The sequence below is a fragment of the Gorilla gorilla genome, chromosome 22 (assembly GCF_029281585.2).
Source record: "Gorilla gorilla gorilla isolate KB3781 chromosome 22, NHGRI_mGorGor1-v2.1_pri, whole genome shotgun sequence".
Lineage (NCBI taxonomy): Eukaryota > Metazoa > Chordata > Mammalia > Primates > Hominidae > Gorilla > Gorilla gorilla.
In genome coordinates this window covers 16744675-16767137 of record NC_073246.2, presented here as the reverse complement: position 1 = coordinate 16767137, position 22463 = coordinate 16744675, and the positions used below count along the sequence as shown (strand labels likewise).

The 22463-nt window shown below is 37.8% G+C and overlaps 1 pseudogene; it reads right to left on the bottom strand.

Annotated features, from left to right (window-relative positions):
- Window positions 1–15760: 15760 nt before the first annotated feature.
- LOC101143864 (DNA-directed RNA polymerase II subunit RPB3-like) lies at window positions 15761–21987 on the bottom strand (annotated as a pseudogene).
- Between the last annotated feature and the right edge of the window lie 476 nt (window positions 21988–22463).

The following is a 22463-nucleotide window of genomic DNA, read 5'->3' as shown; positions in this document are numbered from 1 at the left end:
AGGGTGCTGTGCCTTTCCAGAGTTTAGGATGAGGATGAGTGTTGAGGTGCTTCCAGCAGACCTCCCAGTTTTCAATGAAGCTGGAGTCCTAGTCTTGGCGCTGAATTTGCAGACAGTGTTGTTTCAACTTAAGGCTTGATGAGAAAAGACAGAAGCTGCTCTCCACAGCCTACTAGATAAATAAAAAAAATATTACTAGGAAGTGGTAATAGTTTACTTGAAATGGATCAGTAGGAATTTATAGCGTTATTCAAATATTAATTGTTTTTTCCTAGCAAGAAGTTTACTAGTGTGTTATGGCTTAATTTTTGTTCATGAAAAAGAATTGGTCTAGGTTTGCTTTCAGGATAAGAGATAGGTCTCTTTGTCCTCGCTAAAGCGGTACTTGACACTAACGTTTTTCTCTTGAAAATGCCCATAACTTTTTCCCACTTTCTTAGAAGTATGCAGCTATAGCCATTACGTTAGTGATTTGGACCTGGATTCCAGAGTACGTGGTCATTTGTCTGAAGATTACGTTCTACTATTAATTTCATTTTAATATATGAAGGTGATGCTTTGTTAAAAACAGAGAATCTTATACTCTGGTATGTTACAGAAAGAGGCTTCACACCTTTAGAAGCCCATGAAATATTTCACATACAGAAACAAACTTTGTAATGATAAGGTGATGACCTGTCCTTATATTATATAATAATACAAAAATTGTAGTGGATTTTGGCAGCATATTTGTTCATCGTATACGGGAACTCATGAATGATGTTGTTACTTTTCTTCATTCTATGACGGAGGTTTTGCTTACTATATTTAGAAGACAATCACTATCAGAGAGGCAGTTGGCATAGTCTTTGGTAGACCTGGCTCCACTACATACTGGTTCTTTGGCATTGGTAAGGTATTGAATCTCTTTAAACATCAGTTCTCTTTTCCGTAACATTGGAGTAACCATAGTATTTAGCTCATACAGTTATTGTGAGTTTCTTGAGAAAATGTGTGTAAAGCACTCAGCACAGCATCTGTAACATTGTGACTCAATAAGTGTCAAGGTTTATTTTAATTAACTATTATGTTCTGTGAAAGAAATACATGATATTAAGCCACAATTATCATCTGCATTCTATGGATACTTCAGGAAGCATGGAGAGAATGCAAAGAGATAAACAGTTAATGATTTTCTAATGTAATGGAATATCCTAACTCTGATAAAGACAGAGTGCATATGATTTCTTGAGGAGTTTTCTGTTGTAAATGAAGACTGATGGTACAATGCAATAGAAAAGCCACTGGGTTTTTTATCAGGAGACTTTGCTTTATCTTGGCTGTATTACTTCCCACCACCTAAGTTTTACAAAAACACCTGTTATCCTCTTTGGTCATAATTGGAAGAGAAACCTCCTCTAGGGTTCCTTGACAGCAGTGGGAAAGTTTCTGATGCATTGTCTGGGAGGGTCACTGGCAGTCATGAATAGATGAGGTTATACTCCTGAAACAACTGGACTTCACCTGTTATGGACTGAATCATGTTCCTCCAAAATTCATATGTTGAAGTCTTTACCCCAGTACTTCAGAATGTGACTGTATGTGGAGATAACAATCTTAAAGAGGTAATTAAATGTCAATCGAGGTCATTGGAGGTGGACCCTAATCCAATATGACTGGCGTTCTAATAAGAAGAGGAGATTAGGACACAGACATACCCAGAAGACCAGGTGAAGACACCAGAAGACTGCCGTCTACAAGCCAAGGAGAGGGGCCTTCAGAAGAAGCCAACCCTGCTGACGGTTTGAGCGTAAATTTCTAGGCTCTAGAACTGTGAGAAATAAATTTCTGTGGTTGAAGCCATCCAGTCTACAGTACGTCATTAGAGCAGTGCTAAAAAACTAATATACCACCTGTCCCCTTTGCTCCAGGTCTCCTTGTCAGCATGACTTCTCTAAGAAACCGGGGACTCTACTATGTGGATCATGTTCATAAACTTATGAGTCCCTTTCATACTTCCCTTACATAAAAAGAGTTAAATCTATAATCTTTGTCTGCAAAATGAAAAACTGCTGGACTGAACTCACCTTTGAAAGACTCCGTTTTCCTGTAAGTGCTGAGGTCTGACAATATGTCACGTATTAAAGTCTGCCAAGCTGTGGCAGTGGAGCTATCTTGTGGCTTTTCCCTGCACCATGTGAGCTAAGTTTCCTGTACATAGAAAGATCCTTCTGAAGCAGGAGCACAAAAGAAAGAGACAGGTACTTCTTTTTAGTTTCCAGAGGTTATGTAAATATTAGATCTTGCTGTCTTGTCTACAAGAAAACTGAGTGTGCCCTCAAGACAAATGTGCTGAAGGAGTGCTTGTTTGTAGAAGCCAAAAGGATCATCCAGATATTCTAAATGTTACAAAAGCTGGTGAAGACCTTGTGTTGTGAATGTTAAATTGCCGGTTGGTTCTTTTGCTGTCAAAGGCAGAAGGCTCTTTTCAAAGTGGGATGACTGTAACAGCATTTAAAATTAACACCTAGTATTTGTTTACTGTTGCTGCTGTAACAAATTACCACAAATTTGGCAGCTTAAAACAATACCCATTCATTACCTTACAGTCCATGAATCAGAGTCCGAGTACAGCATGGCTCAGCTAGGTCCTCTCAGATCAGCACTTTACAAAGGCTGAAATCAAGGTGTAAGTGAGGGTGAGTGCTTCTTATCTAGAGGGTCTGGGGAAGAATCTGCTTCCAAACTCACTGGTAGTTTTCAGAATCCAGTTTTATATTAGAGTCTGTATTTCTCTCACACATGGCCCCCTTAATTTTTAAGCCCAAAATAGGAGGTCTAATCCTTCTTATGCTTTGAACCTTACTTCTCCTTCTGCTACCAGCCAGAGAAAAACCTCTGATTCTAAGTGCTCATGTGGTTAGATTAGGTTCACCTGGATAATCTTTCCTATTTCAAAGTCAGCTGATGAGTTACTTTAATTATATCTTCAAAGTCCCCTTTGCCATGCAATTTAAAATATTCCTGGGAGTAACTAAGGACAAAGATTACAGGGGCCAGAATTCTGCCTACCACACATCCTCAGGTGACATTCTTTTAGTTTACTTAAATGAATTTTTGTTTCATTTCTAATAGTTATGAACATATAATAGTGTTAAAATAGTTACATTGTGACTTGCATAGATTCACCAGTCTTTGCATTTTTATTTTTTATGATAAAGTCTTCATTTTTCCTCTATAAGCTACATACCCAGGCCCATTTCAATCTTCTCAATACTAACAGGCAACTTCCACAGTTAACTCTGGGCTTCTTGTGTAACAAGTTTGTTACTTTGTCGTTGGTCATGAAGCAGGGCTCCTTAAAGATCTTCAGGTATGGACACAGGTAGAGACAATTCATTTATCCTAGTTAGAAAAATCCACCTTTATGTCAGTGATCCTCAAACTTTAGGGTACATGAAAATCACCTGGAGAGCTTGTTTAAACTTCAGACTGCTGGGCTGCACTTCTGAATTTCTGATTCAGTATCTATGAGACACTGAATATTAAAATACTGAATATTAAGGATCTATCTCATAGATAGATCCTTAATAATTTGCATTATTAACAAGTTCCTAGTGGTATTGTTACTACTGATCTAGGGCTTACATTTTGGAAACGCTATTTTAGGTTATTTTATTTCTATTTCTCTACTTATGAAAAAGCACAAATTTGCTGCTTCGTATCTTGGGGGCTACCTGCAACATATGTGTTGCTGTAATTATTTTATACTTACCCCATAAAATAATGTCCATGCAATAGAAGAAACCTGAGGGAAAAAAATGTGACACGGAAAGAAGCTTCTTATTAATGACATTTAGGGCATTTCCTTGTAGGTACCAGGCAAAGATGAATTTATTTTTAATCCCTTATTTTTTTGCTTTAACGAAATAATGACGTATGAAAATTAAGCGTAAGACAATATAAGGAAGGGTAAGAAGGGAGATCCAAAGAAGAAAGCAAATTGTTAACATGTGAATGTTTTCACTGGGAGTAATGTTTCCAAAAAAGTTTTTTGAATTTGATTTATTAGGTTGGTGCAAAATTAATTGCAGTTTTTGCCATTCCTTTCAATGGCAAAAACCACAATTACTTTTGCATCAACCTAATATTATTCTTCATATAGTAAACCAGATATTCTAAAGACATTTTTGCTAAAACTTTCCTTCGGAGTATGGTAAAGTACTTTTGCCCGTGGTATAATTGCCCACACTGGATAATTTCCATTCTGAAATGTTGGTTATTTCCTTCTCATGCCAGAGAATTTACCAAAAGATTCTTCACAGTGAAGGTAGGGAATTTTCAGCAAATTAGGATATTATTTCTTGCAGATGATTTATTTGTTTCATATTACAATATTTTTATGAATGGTAATGATCACTAATTCTAATGAAGATGACACGGATGAAGTGCTTGGCATATTTCAAAATAGTAAAGGTGAAAACTGGAATCTGTAAATGGAAATATTTAAAAACCATCCTCTGTCCAATTTGTTGAAGTTGAAAAGACAAACAATATGACAAGACTATATATAAGATGCACTAGGTGTGGGTTTTGGTGGATGGGGGGCATAGAAACCAAATGGAAAACTCAGGGATAGAAGGAAAGAACTCTGATCAAAGACAAGGGAAAAGGTGACAATATTGAAAAGGGTTACTTTGCCTTTTCCCAGTGTTATAGTGGCTTTCCAATTCTCTTCTCCGATCTGTTTTCCTCAATATGGCTCCAACTCAGCTGCTAGTTTCTCAGAACCCAGTTGGGAAAAGTAGAAAAATATAAACCTCAACACATCTGAGATTCTTCAGTGTCCTTTAATGTTCAGGAAATCTGACTCTCAGATAAGTCTGCCCCAATGTCCTGACCATGCGTGTTCAGAAGAGAAAAGCACCAAACGCCATGGATGAAGGCAAATGTGTTTCACACATTGAGATTGTTAAGGAAGTCTAGGATCTATGTGTAATTTTACTACTTAAATTTTATACATGTGTTTTGAGATGAGTTTTAATAAACTGACAATGATATATAACCAATTTGTGGCAAGAATAGACTTAGGAGTCATGCCATATGTTAGTATAAAACCTAGCTATGGGCTTGTCTCAGGCTTCATTGTCTGGGACAGTTCATTACAGAATAGGCAGATAGGGCCGTATCCTGTGTAGGATAGATCATTTTGTTTGTTTTGGTTTATTGAGATGAAGTCTCACTCTGTTGCCCAGGCTGGAGTGCAATGGCGCAATCTTGGCTCACTGCAACCTCCACCTCCCGGATTCCAGCAATTCTCCTCCCTCAGCCTCCCAAGTAGCTGGTATTACAGGCATCCACCACCACACCTAGCTAATTGTTGTATTTTTGGTGGAGACGGGGTTTCACCATGTTGGTCAGGCTGGTCTCGAACTCCTGACCTCAGGTGACCCACCCTCCTTGATTTCCCAAAGTACTGGGATTATGGTGTAAGCCACTGTGCCTGGTGGGATAGATCATTTTTATATAGAGGTCACAATGCATTGGAAGCAAGTGAAAAAAACTGCCAATCGGTAAACTCTGGGTTTGCTTCTGATCCTAATGATTTGCAGATTCTGGAATAATCTGCAAAATGCTCCCTTACATACACACAGCAAGTATGAGTGAGTGTGTGTGTGTGTGTGTGTGTGTGCATGTCTGAGTGCATGCATGTGCTTGTGTGTGTGTGTGTGTGTGTGTGTATTTTGTCAAGGATGTCTCCTCAGGAGCTTAGAAGTTGAAAACTCCGTAACAAAAAGAAGCCAGAAACAAATGCGTGATAGGCTCAACTATATATTTTCTTTCTTCAAGTAACACATTGCTGCTATAGATCCTGGAAGCAGACAGCATTCATACACCATATTCTGAGGTTAAGTGTCTGACTCATCAATGGGAGTGAATTTACATGTGTTGAAATGTCTTCCAAATCAAAACATGGGTCTGTGAGATGAAATAGATAGGCTCAGAATATATGTTTAAAGTCCTGTTGGATAGGTTTGCAATCTATGATATGACACAGTTCCTAGTTACCTCAGAGGCCCATTCCAGTTTGAAGGCTTTCATATTTGGGGAGAAAGGAGGGCTCTTAAACTGACTTAGCCTCTAAGAAACATGGTAATTAAAAGGCAAAAGTGAATGAAGGGGACAAAATATACTATGGCATTGGAGAATATTTTGCAGGGAAGTAAGTACAACAATGTTCTTGTCTACACGTTTCGTGAAATACAACTGGCTAAGGACAAAGAACCACTAGTTTAAAGTTTATGTGATGTGCCAGGCACTAGACCAGGTATCTACATTTGATTCTATTATCAATTAATTTGTAAAACTGAGGTTCAGAGTGGTAGAAAGATTGAGAATCGATTGTAAGTCTGGTTGTATCTGGTTCAAAGCCTGCTCTACATACTGAGCTACTGCAGAAATGTGAATGAATCAGCTACTAATGACCTGGATGATTCTTGCAGAAATAACAGTGTTCTCATATCTAAAACAATAGATCTCTCTAAGGTTTATTCAGAAAGCTCTGAAAACATGATTGCATTCCTAGGAAGTTAAAAAGATTTCATAAGGTCATTGGCAAAATCTCCCTTACTACTTTCAGGCTGAGAAGTAATTTCCCCCAAGTTTGTAAAAGCCCTCACACCGATTTAATTTCAGTTTATGCAAAGCCCTTTGGGTGTAAATAAATGAGATGCTTTAATAAGGTAATTTCTTTTAGAAAATAGGTAGCATGACAAATAACAGGACAATTGACACCAGAAATAACTTTCTTGGTTTTACTTATTCTAGACTGCCTGATTTATTTTCACTCCTCAAGAGGAATAAGGAACATTGAGCATGGCCCTAATTAAAGTCTTGTCACAAGTGTGACAATAATTTAGACCTACGTGGAAGTTTTGACTCCTGTTGCAAGACTCTCACAGAACTAGCCCCTGCCCGCCTCTCCAGCTTGTCTCCCCCTACTCAGTTGAAGCCACATCAGCCCTTCTTGTGGAGTGTCTTTAGACACTCCAGGCCTCAGGATCTTTCTATTCTTTTTTGTTTGGAATGCTCTTCCCGTAGATCTTTCCATTTCTATGGCTTATTTCCTTTACTCAGGTCTAGCACAGAAGGCTCCTCATTACATTGGAGACGTCTACCCACACCATCTAAAATAGTGTGATCCATCTGCCCCTTCCCACCCTCTCTATCCTGTTGCTCTGCTCTATTTTACTTTATAGAACTTACCTCTTACCTTATATTATATTGAACGTTTCTTTTTATTTATTTTCTCCTTTTACTTCCTCCAAAAACTGTAAGCTCCAAGATGGTAAAGAGCACACTTATTTTATCAGTCTACTCTAGCTCCCAGAAAAACTCCAGTAATTTCACTGCCCAATCAATGCCGTATTTGCAGCATGAATCAATGGAATATGTGGTTGTGAGTTTGTTGAATGGTAGTTGACCTGAACAAAGCTTCTGGAGATTAAAATCCAAGTGAAAGGGCTAATCAAATTATTATTTATTTTTTCTCTGTCCTTGCCTTAAGTCACGGACTGAAAATTCCTGGGATAGGGTGAAACACAGAAGCTGGCATCAATTTAATTAAAAAGGAGCCATTTTAAAAAGTGGAGCCATTTTGACCCTATGTTAATGAAGGAAAACGGATGTTGCAGTTGGGGCTTAGCTCCTGGCGGTGCTGCTCCTGCCTTGCAATGCGTCAGGAGCGTGTTCCCCTGCACCCAGGCAGGTGGCGCCACTTGTCTGGGCAACTAGGGCACCTCCTACAGGAAGGTCAGACAAGTAGAACCACTAATGTGACAACATGGAGAAAACCTTTTCTCTACAGTAAGTCTTCAGGAGGAAAAAGCGTGTAATGGTGAATACTGGAGTCAGGGATTGGTATAAAACCTACTCCCAGTAGGCCAATAAATGAAATAACTAATTTTATAAGTGATAAGAGATTGAGAGGAGAAAGGTGAGGGAGAGGTGGAAGATGGTGTGTGTCTTCCCATTGCTCATTTATCTGTCTCTCATGCTTGTGTCCTACTGGAGAGAGGGGGTGGTGCCTGAAATGCTTCAGTGAGCCTTAAGTATACTCCCAGCATGTAGGTTTACTCTCCCAGTTTTCAGAGCATGCTGTGAAGAAAATGTTCACCTACATTAATGACATTTTGTTTCAAAATGGACCATTTGTCCAACACATTATTGAATGCTTACTATACGACAATGTTTGTACTAAGAATTAAGGCCACAGAGTGTAATGAAACATAATTTCTCTCTACAAGGTGAGGGCATATCAATGATGTTATAAATACCATGTAAGTGGTATGAACAAGATGTTATGGGCTCCCCAAGGAGCATGTGTCTATAATTGGGGGAATTATGGAAGGACTCAGTTAGACGGTGGTATTTGAATTTGAAGGATGAACAGGACTTTTGTCAGACAGAAATGTCAGGAAAAGGACATGCCATACAGAAAAGCATGTATCAAAACAATGAATTGAATTTTGGTAATGGTAAGAATTTTGGTTTTTATATGTGTGTGTCTCCCTACTTGAGAGCGTTATGGCATAATGATGGACATTATATGTCAAGGTTTGTTCAAGGAAATCTCAGCTACTCTATGTATTGCAAGTTTGAAATGTTTAATGCAGGAAATTAGAAGTTTATTCTCATTGGAAGCCTTTCAGGGAGATAAAGACTACCTCAGTGCAGAATATTTATTGAGGTGATTTTCAAGTATTCATTCAGAATGTGCTTCAAATCTCATGACCACCCATGTGTCTGCTCACAATATCTGGGGAATAATGCCCTCCCAATCTTTGGAATTTGGATTTGGAGGCATTTGCTTTCCACATCTTGTGTGATGCTTCTCAATGGTGACTCTAAACAAAAACCACATGGGGAAGAGTACTGCCAGCATTTTCTTTGTTGCCATCTGCTTTCTGGCAGTGGAAAATAGACCTTATGGGTGCTAAAGTGGTACAGAAATGATAGCAGACAATAAAGCTCGGTGAAAGGCAGGTAAGGTTGGCTGGAGTGCCATTGTACCGGCTTTCATGACATCATATGTGTTTGCACTTCCTCTTGGAATCATTGGAGATATTATTGAATGTCTTAACTCAGAGAATGAAATAATTAATTGAGTTTCGGAAAGATTAATCTATACTTTTATTATTAGAAAAATAACTATATATTTAAAGAGGAAAAAACAAGGAATGAAGGAGAGCAATGTGTCAGTGTTGTTTTTGTGTTCTTATAAAGATACCTGAGACTGTGTAATTTACTAAGAAAAGAGGTTTAATTGACTCATGTTTCTATGGGCTGTACGAGAAGAATGGTGCCAGTTTCTACTTCTGCTGAGAGCTTCAGGGAGTTTACAGTCATGGTGGAAGGCAAAGAGGGAGTGGGCCTCTCACATGGTGTGAGTCAAGGGAGGTGCCACACTCTTTTAAACAACCAGCAGTTGCATGAACTACCAGAGCGAGAACTCACTTGTTACCATGGGGATGGCACCAAGCCATTCATGAGGCACCTGCCTCCATGACCCAAACACCTCCCATGAGGCCCCACCTCAAACAATGGGGATTACATTTTAACATGAGATTTGGAGGGGATGAACATCCAAACTATATCCAGCAACATATGACACTCTGACATTCAAATTATATGAAGTTTGGATTAAAGGAAATAAAAATGGAAGGTAGAGAAATCAGTTGCTTCCTGAGCTTTGTCGTTTCCCTAACAGCCAAGTTTTGGTTCTAAGAACATTAAATGAGCACCTAAACACTAACATTGTGCTTTCAGAAAAGAATCACCCTGTTCGTCTCCACTTTCACTCTTCGCAATCCTTATTCAACTGATCAGAAACAAAATTCTATCTAGAAAGGTCACCCATGGATTTCTGTAGCAAACACTTTTAACCAACTACTAAAGATTTGCTCCTCTTGCATAATATAGAGGATGCTATGAAGTGGCTGCCCAGACATGGACTATCATTTCCAACCCCTTTGGATGTAGGTGGGACCATGTCACTGAATTCTGTTCAATGGAATGTGAGTGAAAATATAACAATTCCAAAACTGTCACATAAAATCTTCCACCCCTTCCAAACTCTTCCCATCCACTGGCTGGATAAAACTTTCTTGAATGACCTGGCAAGCGACATAATAGAGGGGAGATTCTTCATGAACTTGGGTCTCAGAACCACCTTTACCCTCCACACCACACTGCTGCCACCACCACCTCCCACTGGACCTTACATGAGCAAAAACGAAACCAACACCACCACCACCAACAACAAAATACTTATATTTTATTAAGCCACTGAGATTTTGGAGCTTTTCTATAATCACAGCTAGTACTATTTTCTCTGTGTTTCTCTGTGGCAATACGTACCACATCTTTAGCACATGATATGGCTATTTAAATGAGAATGCTTTTGGGGTACTTGAAAATATAGATAAGGAATTCAGAAGGCTCTGAAAACAGAATTTTGGAGTTGTTAGCACATAGGTAGTAGTTGAAACCATGGGTGTGGGTAGGATGATTCAGGAAGAATGGGCAGAATGAGAAAAGAAGGCCAAAGAAGAAATCTTGGGGAGTCAAACAGTAAGGTTGCAAGCAGAGAATGAAGCAGCAGCAAAAAGTATAGCCAGGAGAATAAACTATATTCTGTCCTGGGATTCATGAGGACTCAAGGGAAGGAAGAGTGTGTCAAAGGCTGAGGATAAATGTTTCACTGGAGTACAGAGAACAAAAGAAAAATAGATAGCTGTGCACTGAGGAGTGAAAAAGGGAAGTGAAAGTAGAAACAGAAACTGCAGCTGATTCTAGAAGTGCAGCAGTAAGGGAAGGAGATACATGCCTTCAAGGTCGGCAAAATAAGCAGATTCATTTTAAGGATGAGGACAAGTTAAACAGGCTTGTAAGCTAAAAGAGAACAGCCATGACAGAGGATACAGTGAAGATTCAAAAAACGGTGGTGAATATTGAAAAGGCCTTGGAGGACACATAATAGAATGCAAAGTCCACAAGGAGAGGGGCTTTGTGTCTTGTTTCACACTGTGTCCCCAGGCTTAGAATATTCTGGCATCAGAAGGCACTCAGTAAACATAGAGAGGAAGAAAGGAAGAAGATGAAATCAGGAGTACAGATTAAAGTGTTATCTTTGGAAGAGAGGCAAGGCGTCCTCTGGGACAGAAGGGAAGGAGGGAAAGCTGGGGAACATGCAGATAATACAAGAGGTGCGGTTTGTGACTGATGGCTGCTATTTTCTCTGTGAGGTAGGAGGCTTGGCCATCTGTTAAAAATGAGTGGGTGAGTCCAGCTAAGTAATTTAAGAAGAATGGTAAAGGTTTGTACCAGCTACTAGCATGAATAATATGGTTATTTACTTGAAATAAAAATATTAGATGATACTAGCAATGCATGCATTGTGAAAATTGATGCATTCATTTGAGGTTACTTACTGATTTACAGAAAATAAGCCACTGGATGCATTCAATCATTTATAAGGTTAGGGGTTAAGTTTAAGACATAAATGTAAATTTGTTTGCATATTATCCAGAGTAAAGTCAATATCCTCTTTGGTATATTGCACAATCTCAGACACTGTGTTACTCTTTTGCTGTGAGCTTTTAAGGTCTACCTTAATATATTAATAACTATAACATTGTGTAATTATGAACTTCATCATTTGGATAAAATTATGAACAAAAGCAATTGTCCAGAATTCTCTGATTTAGTTGCCATATCTTAAATAACGCCTTTTGTGAAGAAAATATGTCATTAAATTATATGTAAAAACTTTAATTTTATAGACTAGAGGTGGCTCTGAATATGTAGATTTCATAATGTTAAATATCACAAAGACTTCTGTGACCATAAAAAAAGCTGCTTAATTAAGCATTTTAATATACTGTCAAGGCATGTATATTAAGCAAAAGCAAAAGCTTAAGTACTCTTTTACAGACTGAATCCAGACAACTTTGGACATTCCTTCATTTGAAGAAGTTTTACTGAACAATTACAGACCGTTGATACAGTGAAGATCAGGATGGCATAGTTTTCTTGTCTTCATGGAGATGAATGAATGAACTGTATTTTTTATTAGCCTAAGCATGATTTCTTCCCAAATTTCCTCCATGAACCATAGGCTCCTACCTCTTAACCATTTTATGAAAATTCTATGGTGAATTGAGGTCCTCAAGTTATTTGACAATATCTGATTTTGCCATGGTCATGTGGGAAAAGTAGGCATGTGAGCAAGTCATAGTTTTACTTGGTTGGAAGATTCTTCTAATTATGTCAAGATGAAAGGTTTTATACTGTGTAGAAGGCAGTGTGAGAGAAGTGGACAGTAGAACTCCTATTTGGTGGGCCAGTGGCTATATTTTAAAATATGAAGGATACATATTTGACTGTTTAAGTACAATGATCTGCCATGGATCTATACTTTGGGGCTGCTGTCTTTTAGGCTAAAGCAATTAAAGGCAATGTAATAACATGGTTATCTGTGGATGTCCCTTTGATTGCCATTGTATTATGCTTTACACTGTGATGGCTCTCTCTTTGAGGAGAGACGCTGTTCCTCCATGGAGATAAAATATAAAATATGAATCTTACCCTTAAGCATACACTTCTCCCCACTCTCAATATACAGTGGCTCTGGAATTCATGCTTCACTTGGGAGTTGAAAGTTTGCGTTTATAATTTTATATTCTTATTACAGGCTAGGCTATTGAGATTAGAAAGTCTTTATTTTTCAGTTGGAGTGTGATGAGCCATATTCCCTATTGTAAACAGCCATATTAACCAAGATAATTTAATTTGGAATGATTATTTTTTGCCTTTGAGCTGTAGATCAAAAGGTTCCAGCATATGTACAAATAAAGTAAAAAAAAATTTTTCTGTGAATGTTACAAAATTTTTTTATTGTGGTAAAAAACACGTAAGATCTTTCCTCTTAAATTTTGGGTGTATGGTACAGCATTGTTAACTATAAGCATAATGTTGTAGAGCAGATCTGTGAAAATTTTGCCTCTTGTATGATTAAAACTTTATGCTCACGGAACAGCAATTTTCCCATTTATCCCTCTTCCTAGCATCTAGAAACCATAATTGTACTCTATATTTCCATGAGTTTGACTATTTTAGATACTTCATATAGTGGAATCAAGTACTATTTGTCTTTCTTGTACTGGCGTATTTCACTTAGCATAATGTCCTCAAGGTATATCTATGTAACAGAATTTTCTTCTTTTTATGGCTGAATAATATTCTATTGTATAAATATATAGTACATTTTCTTTATCCATACATATTGCTGATAAACTTTTAGGTTGTTTCTAATTCTTTTCCTTTTTTGAGACGGAATCTCGCTCTGTCACCCAGGCTGGAGTTCAGTGGCGCGATCTCGGCTCACTGCAAGCTCGCCGTCCTGGATTCACGCCATTCTCCTGCCTCTGCCTCTGGAGTAGCTGGGATTACAGGCACCTGCCTGCCACCGCGCTCGGCTAATTTTTTTTTTTTAATTTTTAGTAGAGATGGGGTTTCACCATGTTAGCCAGGATGGTCTCAATCTCCTGATCTCGTGATCCGCCCGCCTCGGCCTCCCAAAATGCTGGGATTACAGGCATGAGCCACCGCGCCCGACCAGTTGTTTCTAATTCTTATCTATTGTGAATAATGCTGCAATGAACATGGAAGGGCAAATATCTTCCATGTCCTGATTTCAGCTCTTTTGGATAAATGCCCAGAAGTGGGATTGCTGGATCAAATGGTAGTTTTTATTTTTAATTTTTCTATCAATCTGTATGCTGTTTTTTTTTATAGTGGCAACATCATTTTATATTCTCACCAGTAGTGCACACGGTTCAAATTTTTCCATATCCTTGCCAACACTTTATTTTTTTAATTTTTAATTTTTTATAATGACCATCATAATGAGTGTGAGATGATACCTCGGTGTGGTTTTGATTTGCATTTCTCTAATGATTAGTGAAGAATGTCTTTTCATATGCCTGTTGGTCATTTGTATCTCTTCTTTGAAGATAGTTATTTTTATTTTTATTTTCTGCTATTGAGTTTCTTGTATATTTTTATATTAACCCCCTGTCAGATATATGGTTTACAAATATTTTCTCTCATTCTGTAGGTGGCTTTTGTACTCGGTTGATTATTTCCTTCACTATGCAGAAGATTTTTCGTTTCTGGATTTTTCATTTGATGTAAATCCATTTGTCTATTTTTGCTTTTGTTACTTGTGCTTTTGGTGTCATATCCAAGAATTAATTGCCAAGACAAATGTTATGAAAATTTTACCCTACGTTGCCTTCTTGGAGTTTTATAAATTCATGTCTTATGTTTAAGTCTTTAATCTATTTTGAGTTGATTTTTGTGCATGGTATAAAATAAGGATCCAATTTTATTCTTTTTGCATGTGAATATCTAGTTTTTCCGGCACCAATTTTTTGATACTATCCTTTTCCCATTGTGTACTCTTGGCATCCTGTCAAAGATCATTTGACTGTATATGTGTGGGTTTATTTCTGGACTCTCAGTATTGTTCCATTAGCCTATATGTCTATCTTTATTCCAGTACCATGGTCTTTTGATGACTATAGCTTTGTAATATGTTTTAAAGTTAAAAAGTTTGAGGCCTCCAGTTTTGCTCTTTTTGTCAAGATTGTTTAGGCTACTTTGGGGTCATTTGTACTTCTGTACAATTTTTAGAATTGTTTTGTCAATTTCTGCAAAAAATGTCACTAGGACTTTAATAGGAATTGCATTAAATGTGTAGACTTTGGGTGGTATGGACATTTGAACAATGTCTTCTAATCCATGAACGTGGGAAGTCTTTCCATTTATTTGTGTCTTCTTTTCTTTTTTTAACTTTTTTGAGATTATGTTGTGCTCTTCATTGCCAAAAATAAACACTTTTAAAAACACAACTTCTGTTAATCAATAAATATCTCTTTCTGTGTTTTTTCCAGGCTGCTAATTAACTGCTTTGTGTATGTTCCTCCCTGGAGACAGTGTTAAGAGGTCAGGGCCAGAGCCTTCATTTGGGAGAAATGAAATACTTCTGTGTATGTGGGAGAGGCCCTTGATCCTGCTGGCCACTGCCACCACTACCACCACCACCATCACCAAACTAAATAATCAGGTATCGGTGGTGAAGGGGTTTGTAACTGCTGGGTAGAGAGTGAAATATTGTATCTACATAGGGGAGAGGGCACAGCCATGGCCTGATGCTCTTCCCAGAAGGTTACTTCTCAAATTAAAGACGCCTGGGAATTTGAAGTGCTAGTAGGACAGACTTGGGGAAAGAACTGGAAGGGTTTATAGGCCCTTTGAATGAAGGCTGTAACATTCAATCCTAATACCAGAAATCTAAGGTACAACTGAAATTATTCCTTTTGGACAGAAAGCGTTTAAAGTAAAGAACTGAACTAACCAGGAGAGAAGTCCGGTTGGCTCCCCTACAGACGCATTAGGAAACAGGCTAAAAGGGATGTTTTAGGATCTGTGGAGCACTGCTGGCGATTTGCAGTTAGGGCCAGTAAAAAACTGTCCTGCTTAAATGCCGCTGGCATCCCTAGTATCTATTACCCGCTTCTAGTTGGTACTGATGACTTGCCAAGAAGCTCAAGCAACAGTAGACTAGATTTCCAAAAACTAGAAGAGTCTCAAGAGAGACTCCCCAAATCCAGCTGCTGGCTTGAATCCCCATTCTTGCTGAAGCAGCAAGCTGCAGCTAGTTTATAGTTAGCATGTCACTCTGGATCTCATGGCTTAATTGAGTTTGTAAATCACTCAGCTTCTTCTTCAATCCAGTGAGGGCTAAGAGCACATGGTTTAAGGACACAGAGAGCCATAGGAATTCATGTTGTAGTAAAACCTTTCTGGCTTGCCCATGGGGTCACAGGGCACCTGTGACTCATCCTCATCCAGCTCCAAGTGCTCACTCTTTGGCCACTCCTTGGGTTTGGGGTACACTGCATGCCTCATGGCATTGGCTGGATTGTACTCAAAAGCCACCCCTGCAGTAAGGTTCAACTTGGCATGCTCCTTGCTAAAACACTTTTTTGTATAGGCTCAAAGTCTCAGCTCCTGGCCCTTTCTCAACTTGATGATGAGAATGTCATCCTGCTCCACGTAGTCATTAGGGTCATCATCTTGTTTCACTGGAATGACCTGGGGGCTGTTGGAGATGAGGTCTCAAGATGTGACATGTCAAATCTGGTCATCACTGCACTGCACATCGAGGGTGAACTCCACCAAGCACTCGGCAGAACTCTTCACATGGGCAGTCCCGGGAGGATAGCAGCTTGTCCACAATGTCATCACTAATGAGGGGAATTAATCTAAGTTTGTGAGCCATGAACTCATCATGAAGAACTGCGGAATTGGCATCAATTTGAACCCAGTCAATGACTATTATGGGCACCTCAGAGAAGAAGACACTCCGAATCGAAATGGCTACTGCCGCATTGGTGTTCTGGATGCTAAACTTGACATTGTGGGCTGGTTGGCTTATGGCATCACGCCCCCTATTTGTGTGTGTGTGTGTGTGTGTGCATGTTTTAGCAATCTTTTATAGATTTCAGTGTCTAGATATTTTATAATACTTCTCAGTTTATATTATTACTAAGAATTTTATTCTTTTGGATTCAGTTGTAAATGCACTGTCTTCTTCATTTTTGTTTCCAATTGTTCATTGGTAATGTACATATACTCAACTGATTTTTGTGTGTTGATTTTGTATCCTGCAACTTTGCTTAATTGGTTTATTTGTTCTAATGGTTTGTGTATGTGTGTGTGTCTGTGTGTGTGTAATTGTCAAGGTTTTCTACATACAGCGTCATATTATCTGCCAACAGTGAAAATTTGTTTTTCTTTCTTTCTGATTTGGATGCCTTTCTATTATATTTCTCACCTAATTTCTCTGGCTAGGACTTCCAGTAGTATGTTGAATGGAAGTGGTCAGAGTGGGCATCCTTAACCGGTTCCTGATCTTAGAGGAAAAGCTTTCAGTTTTTCACCGTATAGCATGACATTAACTGTAGCCTGTATTATGTTGAGGTAATTTTCTTCTATTAGTTTATTGAGTTTTTTTTATCATGAAAGGGTGTTAAATGTTTCAGATGCTTTTTCTGCATATATTGAAATAATCATGTAATTTTTATCCTTTATTCTGTTAATGTGGTGTCTCATATTATTTTTGTATTTTGGCCATCCGTGTAACCCAGGGATAAATCTGACTTGGTCATGGTGCATCCTATACATTTTGTTATGTTCTCTTTTCATCTTTATTTGTCTCAAAATATTTTTCTAAAGTTTACCTTCTGATTTATTCTTTGACTCATTGATTATTCAAGAGTGTGTTGTTTAATATTCACATATCTAAGAACTTTTCCATTTTCCTTTGCTTTTTGTTTCATTCCATTGTTGTTGGAAAATATAATTGGCACAGTTTGAATCTTCTTAAATTTGTTAAGACTTCTTTGTGACTTAACATGTGATCTATTCTGGAGAATGTTTCATGCATGCTTGGGAAGAATATGTATTCTGCTGCTGCAAGTTGTAATGTTCTGCAAATGTCTGTCAGTTCCATTTGATCTATAGTCTGGTTCAAATCCTCTTATTTATTTATTTCCTTATTGATCTTCTGCCTGGATGTTCTATCAATTATTGAGTGTGGTATATTGAAATTCCCTACTGTTATTGTGTGTTGTCTATTTCTCTATTAAATTCTTTCATTGATTGCTTCCTATATTTGGGTGCTCTGATTATGGGTACATGTATATTTATAATTGTTACATATTCCTGGTAGATTGACCCTTATATCATTATATAATGTCCTTGTCCTTCTTTGTCTTTTTGGACAGTTCTTGACTTAAAATCTACTCTGTCTGATATAAATTTGGCCACTCTTGCTGTCTTTTTTGACTACAATTTGTGTGGATTATTTTTTCTATCCTTTCACTTTCAGCCTGTGTGGATCTTAAAGTCCAAAGTGAGTTTCTTGTATACAGCATATAGTTGAGTCTTGTTTTCTTTAAATCCATTCAGCCACTATATCAGTCTTTTAATCGAGAGTTAAATTTATTTACATTTAAAGTAATTATTGATAGAAAAGGACTTATTATTGCCATTTCTTAAATTGCTTTTTAGCTGTCTTGTAGCTTTTTGACTCACTTTTGCTCTCACTGTCTTACTTTGTATTTTTCTGACTTTTTTTGTAGTGGCATGTTTTGATTTCTTTCTCATTTTCTTTTGAATATCTGCTATATAGGTACTTTCATTGTGGTTGCCATAAAACATGTTATTGTTAAAATAATCTGCTTTACACTGATAACTTCAATTCCATACAAAAACGCTTAACTTTTACTCACTTCCCCCATACTTTATGCTATTGATGTCACAAATTACATCTTTTTATATTGCATACCCATTGCTAGATTTTTATAATTATTTCTTATACTTTTATCTTTTAACTTTTATACAATAATTAAAAGATTTATACAGCATTGTTACAATATTACAGTTGTCTTAGTTTGTTAAGGCTGCTGTAATAAAATACCATAAGCTGTGTAGCTTATAAACAACAAACAATTATTTGTCATGGTTCTGGAGGCTGGGTAGTTTAAGGTGAAGGTGCCAAGAGATTTGGTATCTGATGAGGGCCCACTTCCTATTCATAGACTATGCCTTCTCTCTGTGTTCTCACATAGCAGAAGAGGCAAGCAAGATCACACGGGCCTCTTTTGTAAAAGCATTAATCCCATTTATGAAGGCTTGGCTCCCATGACCTAATTGTCTCCCAAAGGCCCCACTTCCTCATACCATTATCTTGGGGGTTAAGATGACAACAAATGAACTTTGAATGCACACAAACATTCAGATCACAGCAGTAGTATTCTTTATGTTTTTATGTATTTACCTTTACCAGTGAGCTTTGTATTTATGTATGCTTTCATGCTGCTGTTTAGCATCCATTCGTTTCAACTTGATAAACTCCCTTTAGAACTTCTTGTAGGCGGTCTAGTGATGATGAATTCCCTCAGCTTTTCTTTATCTGGGAGAGTATTTTTCCTTAATTACTAAAGGATAGTTTTTCTGGATACAGTATTCGTGACTGGCAGGTTTTTTTTCTGTCAGTGTTTTGATATATCATCCCACTTCTCTTCTGTCTTGGAAGGTTTCTTCTGAGAAATCTGGTGTTAGTCTCTTGTTCATAACAAGTTGCTTTTCTCCTGGTGCTTTCAAAATTGTTTTTCTTTGACTTTAGACAATTTGATTATGATGTTGCTTGGTGTGTATTTCTTTGAATTCATCTTAGTTGGAGCGTGTAGAGTTTCTCAAATCTAGATGTCCATTTCCATCCTTACATTTGGGAAGTTTTCAGCCATTATTTTACTAAGTAATGTTTCTGCCCCATTCTCTCTCTCTTCCCCTTCTGAAACAACAATAATGCAAATATTGGTCCATTTGATGGTGCCTCGTATGTCCCTTAGGTTTTCTTTATTCTTTGTCATTCTTTTTTCATTTTGAGCCTCTAGAAGATAATTTCACATGACTCATATTCAAGTTTGCTGATGTTTTCTTCTGAATATCAAGTCTGCCATTAAACTTCTCTAGTGAATTTTGCAGTTTATTTTATTTTTCAGCTCCAAAACTTCTTTTTTATATTTGCTGTATCTTTATTGATACTTTATTCTGTTCGTTTGTTATTTCTTTGAGCTCACTGGGCATCTTTATGACAATTATTTTGAATTCTCTTTCAAGTTGTCCACATACCTCTTTGTAGGTCCAGTTTCTGGAGATTTAGTTTATTCCTTTGATTGAGCCATGTTTCCTTGTTTTTTCATGCACCTTGTAGCTTTGTATTAGGATCTGTCACTTCTCCCAGTCTTCAGACTGGCTTTGTTTAGATAAGACTCCCACTAAGTAGCCCAGAAAGAGATTCTGGAATCCTCTGAAACTTTTTGGGGTGTCTGGGCCTGTGCATGCAATTTCTCAGAGAGGCTTACTGTGTTTTTTGTTTCCCCTCAGGAACTCATTATCTTTTCTGATGTCCGTCTGTGCCACCACAAGTTCTCTGGTTCTACAGCTGCAAGTTTCCCACTCTCTTTTGTTGTCAGTGGCTAGCAAACATCCAGGGCATGCAAGCTTCCTATCAGTACACTGAGTAAGGTGTCAGAAGCTGGTGTTCCAAGAAGCTAGAATGACAGACTCATTTCTCGCTCCTTTCTCCTTCCCTCTTGAAGGAGAAGCCTTGAGTTGTGCATCTTCTCTTGATTTTACTGAGGTATGGTAGCTATAGCAAACTGCCTACTGCTTTTTTTAACTTTTGCTCTCAGTGGCTCCAAGGCATCGAAACTATGCTAGTTCCATGAGTGCTCCAAGTGAGGCAAGACAGAAACTAGTCCCTTGGGCAGCCCTCTGAAGAGCCAGAATGCCAACACATGCTCCACTCTTCTCCCTTCTTGCCAAGGAAGAAGTCTTAACTTGTGCACTTCCTCCCCCAATTGTGCCATGCTGTGCCAACCATATCAAGCCACCTGCTGCTTTCCATTGTCCTCAGTGACCCCCAGACATTCAAATTATGCTAGTTTTGTGGGCACACCAATCAAGGAAGTAAGAGACCAGTTTCTTGGGCAGCTCTATGAAAAGCTGGAATGTTGGAGGCATGCTCTATTCTTTTCTCCCAGACGAAAAAGATGTGAAGAGGCATTCTGTCTTGGCACTGAGCTGTGCTAACTTGGGAGAGAGGCTGACACAGGTAAATGAGATTGCTCTTCTTACTCAATTCAATTTGACTATTCTGTACTTTGTGCACACTTGGAATACTGCAACATCTTAATTGGAGTCTGGAATTCGTATAAAAATGTTTAGTGTGTACATTTGTGAGCAATTTGTGTTCCTGTGTTGGAATGAAGGCTGGGACTTCCTATTGAGCCATATATAGTTAATTATGTGGATAACTAACTTTATTCAGATCACTCATGTTATCAAGAAACTATCCATTAACAAAATTCTCACTTGAAAAGTATTTTTCTGGAAAAAAACTTTTTTATTTAGTGTCTAGGTGTACAATCTCTACTTGGTATGGAGGAAGTCTTGTTTACATTGAAATACGTACTATAAATAGGATATAAGTAGGTAAAAGGGGGCTATATCTTGGGCTCTTCACTTGGAAGCTTTAATTTTAGCAATTTGAACAGATCTGTCATTGTTCTGAAACATCCCTCTCCCAGGAGAAGATGGTTGGGTTTGGTGTAGGGGTGAAGACATGTTCAGAAGAGGGAATTTTTACTTAGAGATCGCAGAGTTAAGGTTTTAACAATATATTTCCAACTTTGATGATGCAAGATACAATTTTTGTCATTTTAATGGAAGACAATAAATTTTATGTCCAGATATTCAGAAAAGGGAGGAATTGTTATTTTGTTTGTGTGTATTTTCCTCTTTCTCCTTTGCTCCCCTTCTTGCTGGGAGTTCCCATACCCATTTCCTTCATATTGGTCTACTTGTTGCCATCTCTTCCTGTTGAATGCTTTCATGAATTTTATATTTCCCCTTGTAGATTGTCATGCAAGCACTGCTTACTATTTCTTGTTTATCTTTCTTCTCCAATGACCATTGTGTTTTCCTTTTCTCCTTTATCTGACCCTTCCTTTCTCTTCTTTAGAATAGTTGCTTACTGCTTACAGGAGTGCTTTGAATGCTAATGCTATAATTCAGACACTGATTTTTAAACAGAATCCAAAGATTACATTTGAGGCTGGCCTGACTCAGTATCTGCCATATGCCACTAAAATAATCTATTGTTTATTACTGTTTTATTGTGTTCTTATACAGTTTTATACTGCTTGGGTGTGATCTGGCACTGTTAGCTTTATCCACTTCAAAATTAACCAAGCCATCTGGAGGAGTATAATTTAGAGGGGGAGCACATGGGTTTGTGAATGCTGACATCTTGATTGTGCTCTGAGGGTGTCTCTTATGTTTCTTCATACTCCAGTTTCACCCAAATAAAGCACAAAAATTAAATCACACATCTACTCACACTTCCCCACATATACATTTTGCAGGCTTCACTGAAATATCAAGAAAACGAAAACAATAGTCTTTTGAGTTCCTTTAAATCATAACAAGTTTGTGGTATTTAAATATATTCAAGCATGAAGTGATATTTAAACAATGCCATGATAGTTTTTTCCCAGTATAATTTCTCATATTTTTTCTCATTTTATTGCCTAAGTATTGTATTTATTTGTTTTCTCCCTCCCTTTCTTCCTCTTTTTTCCTTCCCCTTTCATTCCTTTCCTTTCTTCTCCTCTTCTCTCCTTTCCTGTTCTCTCGTCTCCTTTTTTTCCTTTTTTCTCCTTTCATCTACAAATTCTTGTGAAGCAAATTGTTAGCCAGAGTCAAAGATTTCAGTGATGAACAAG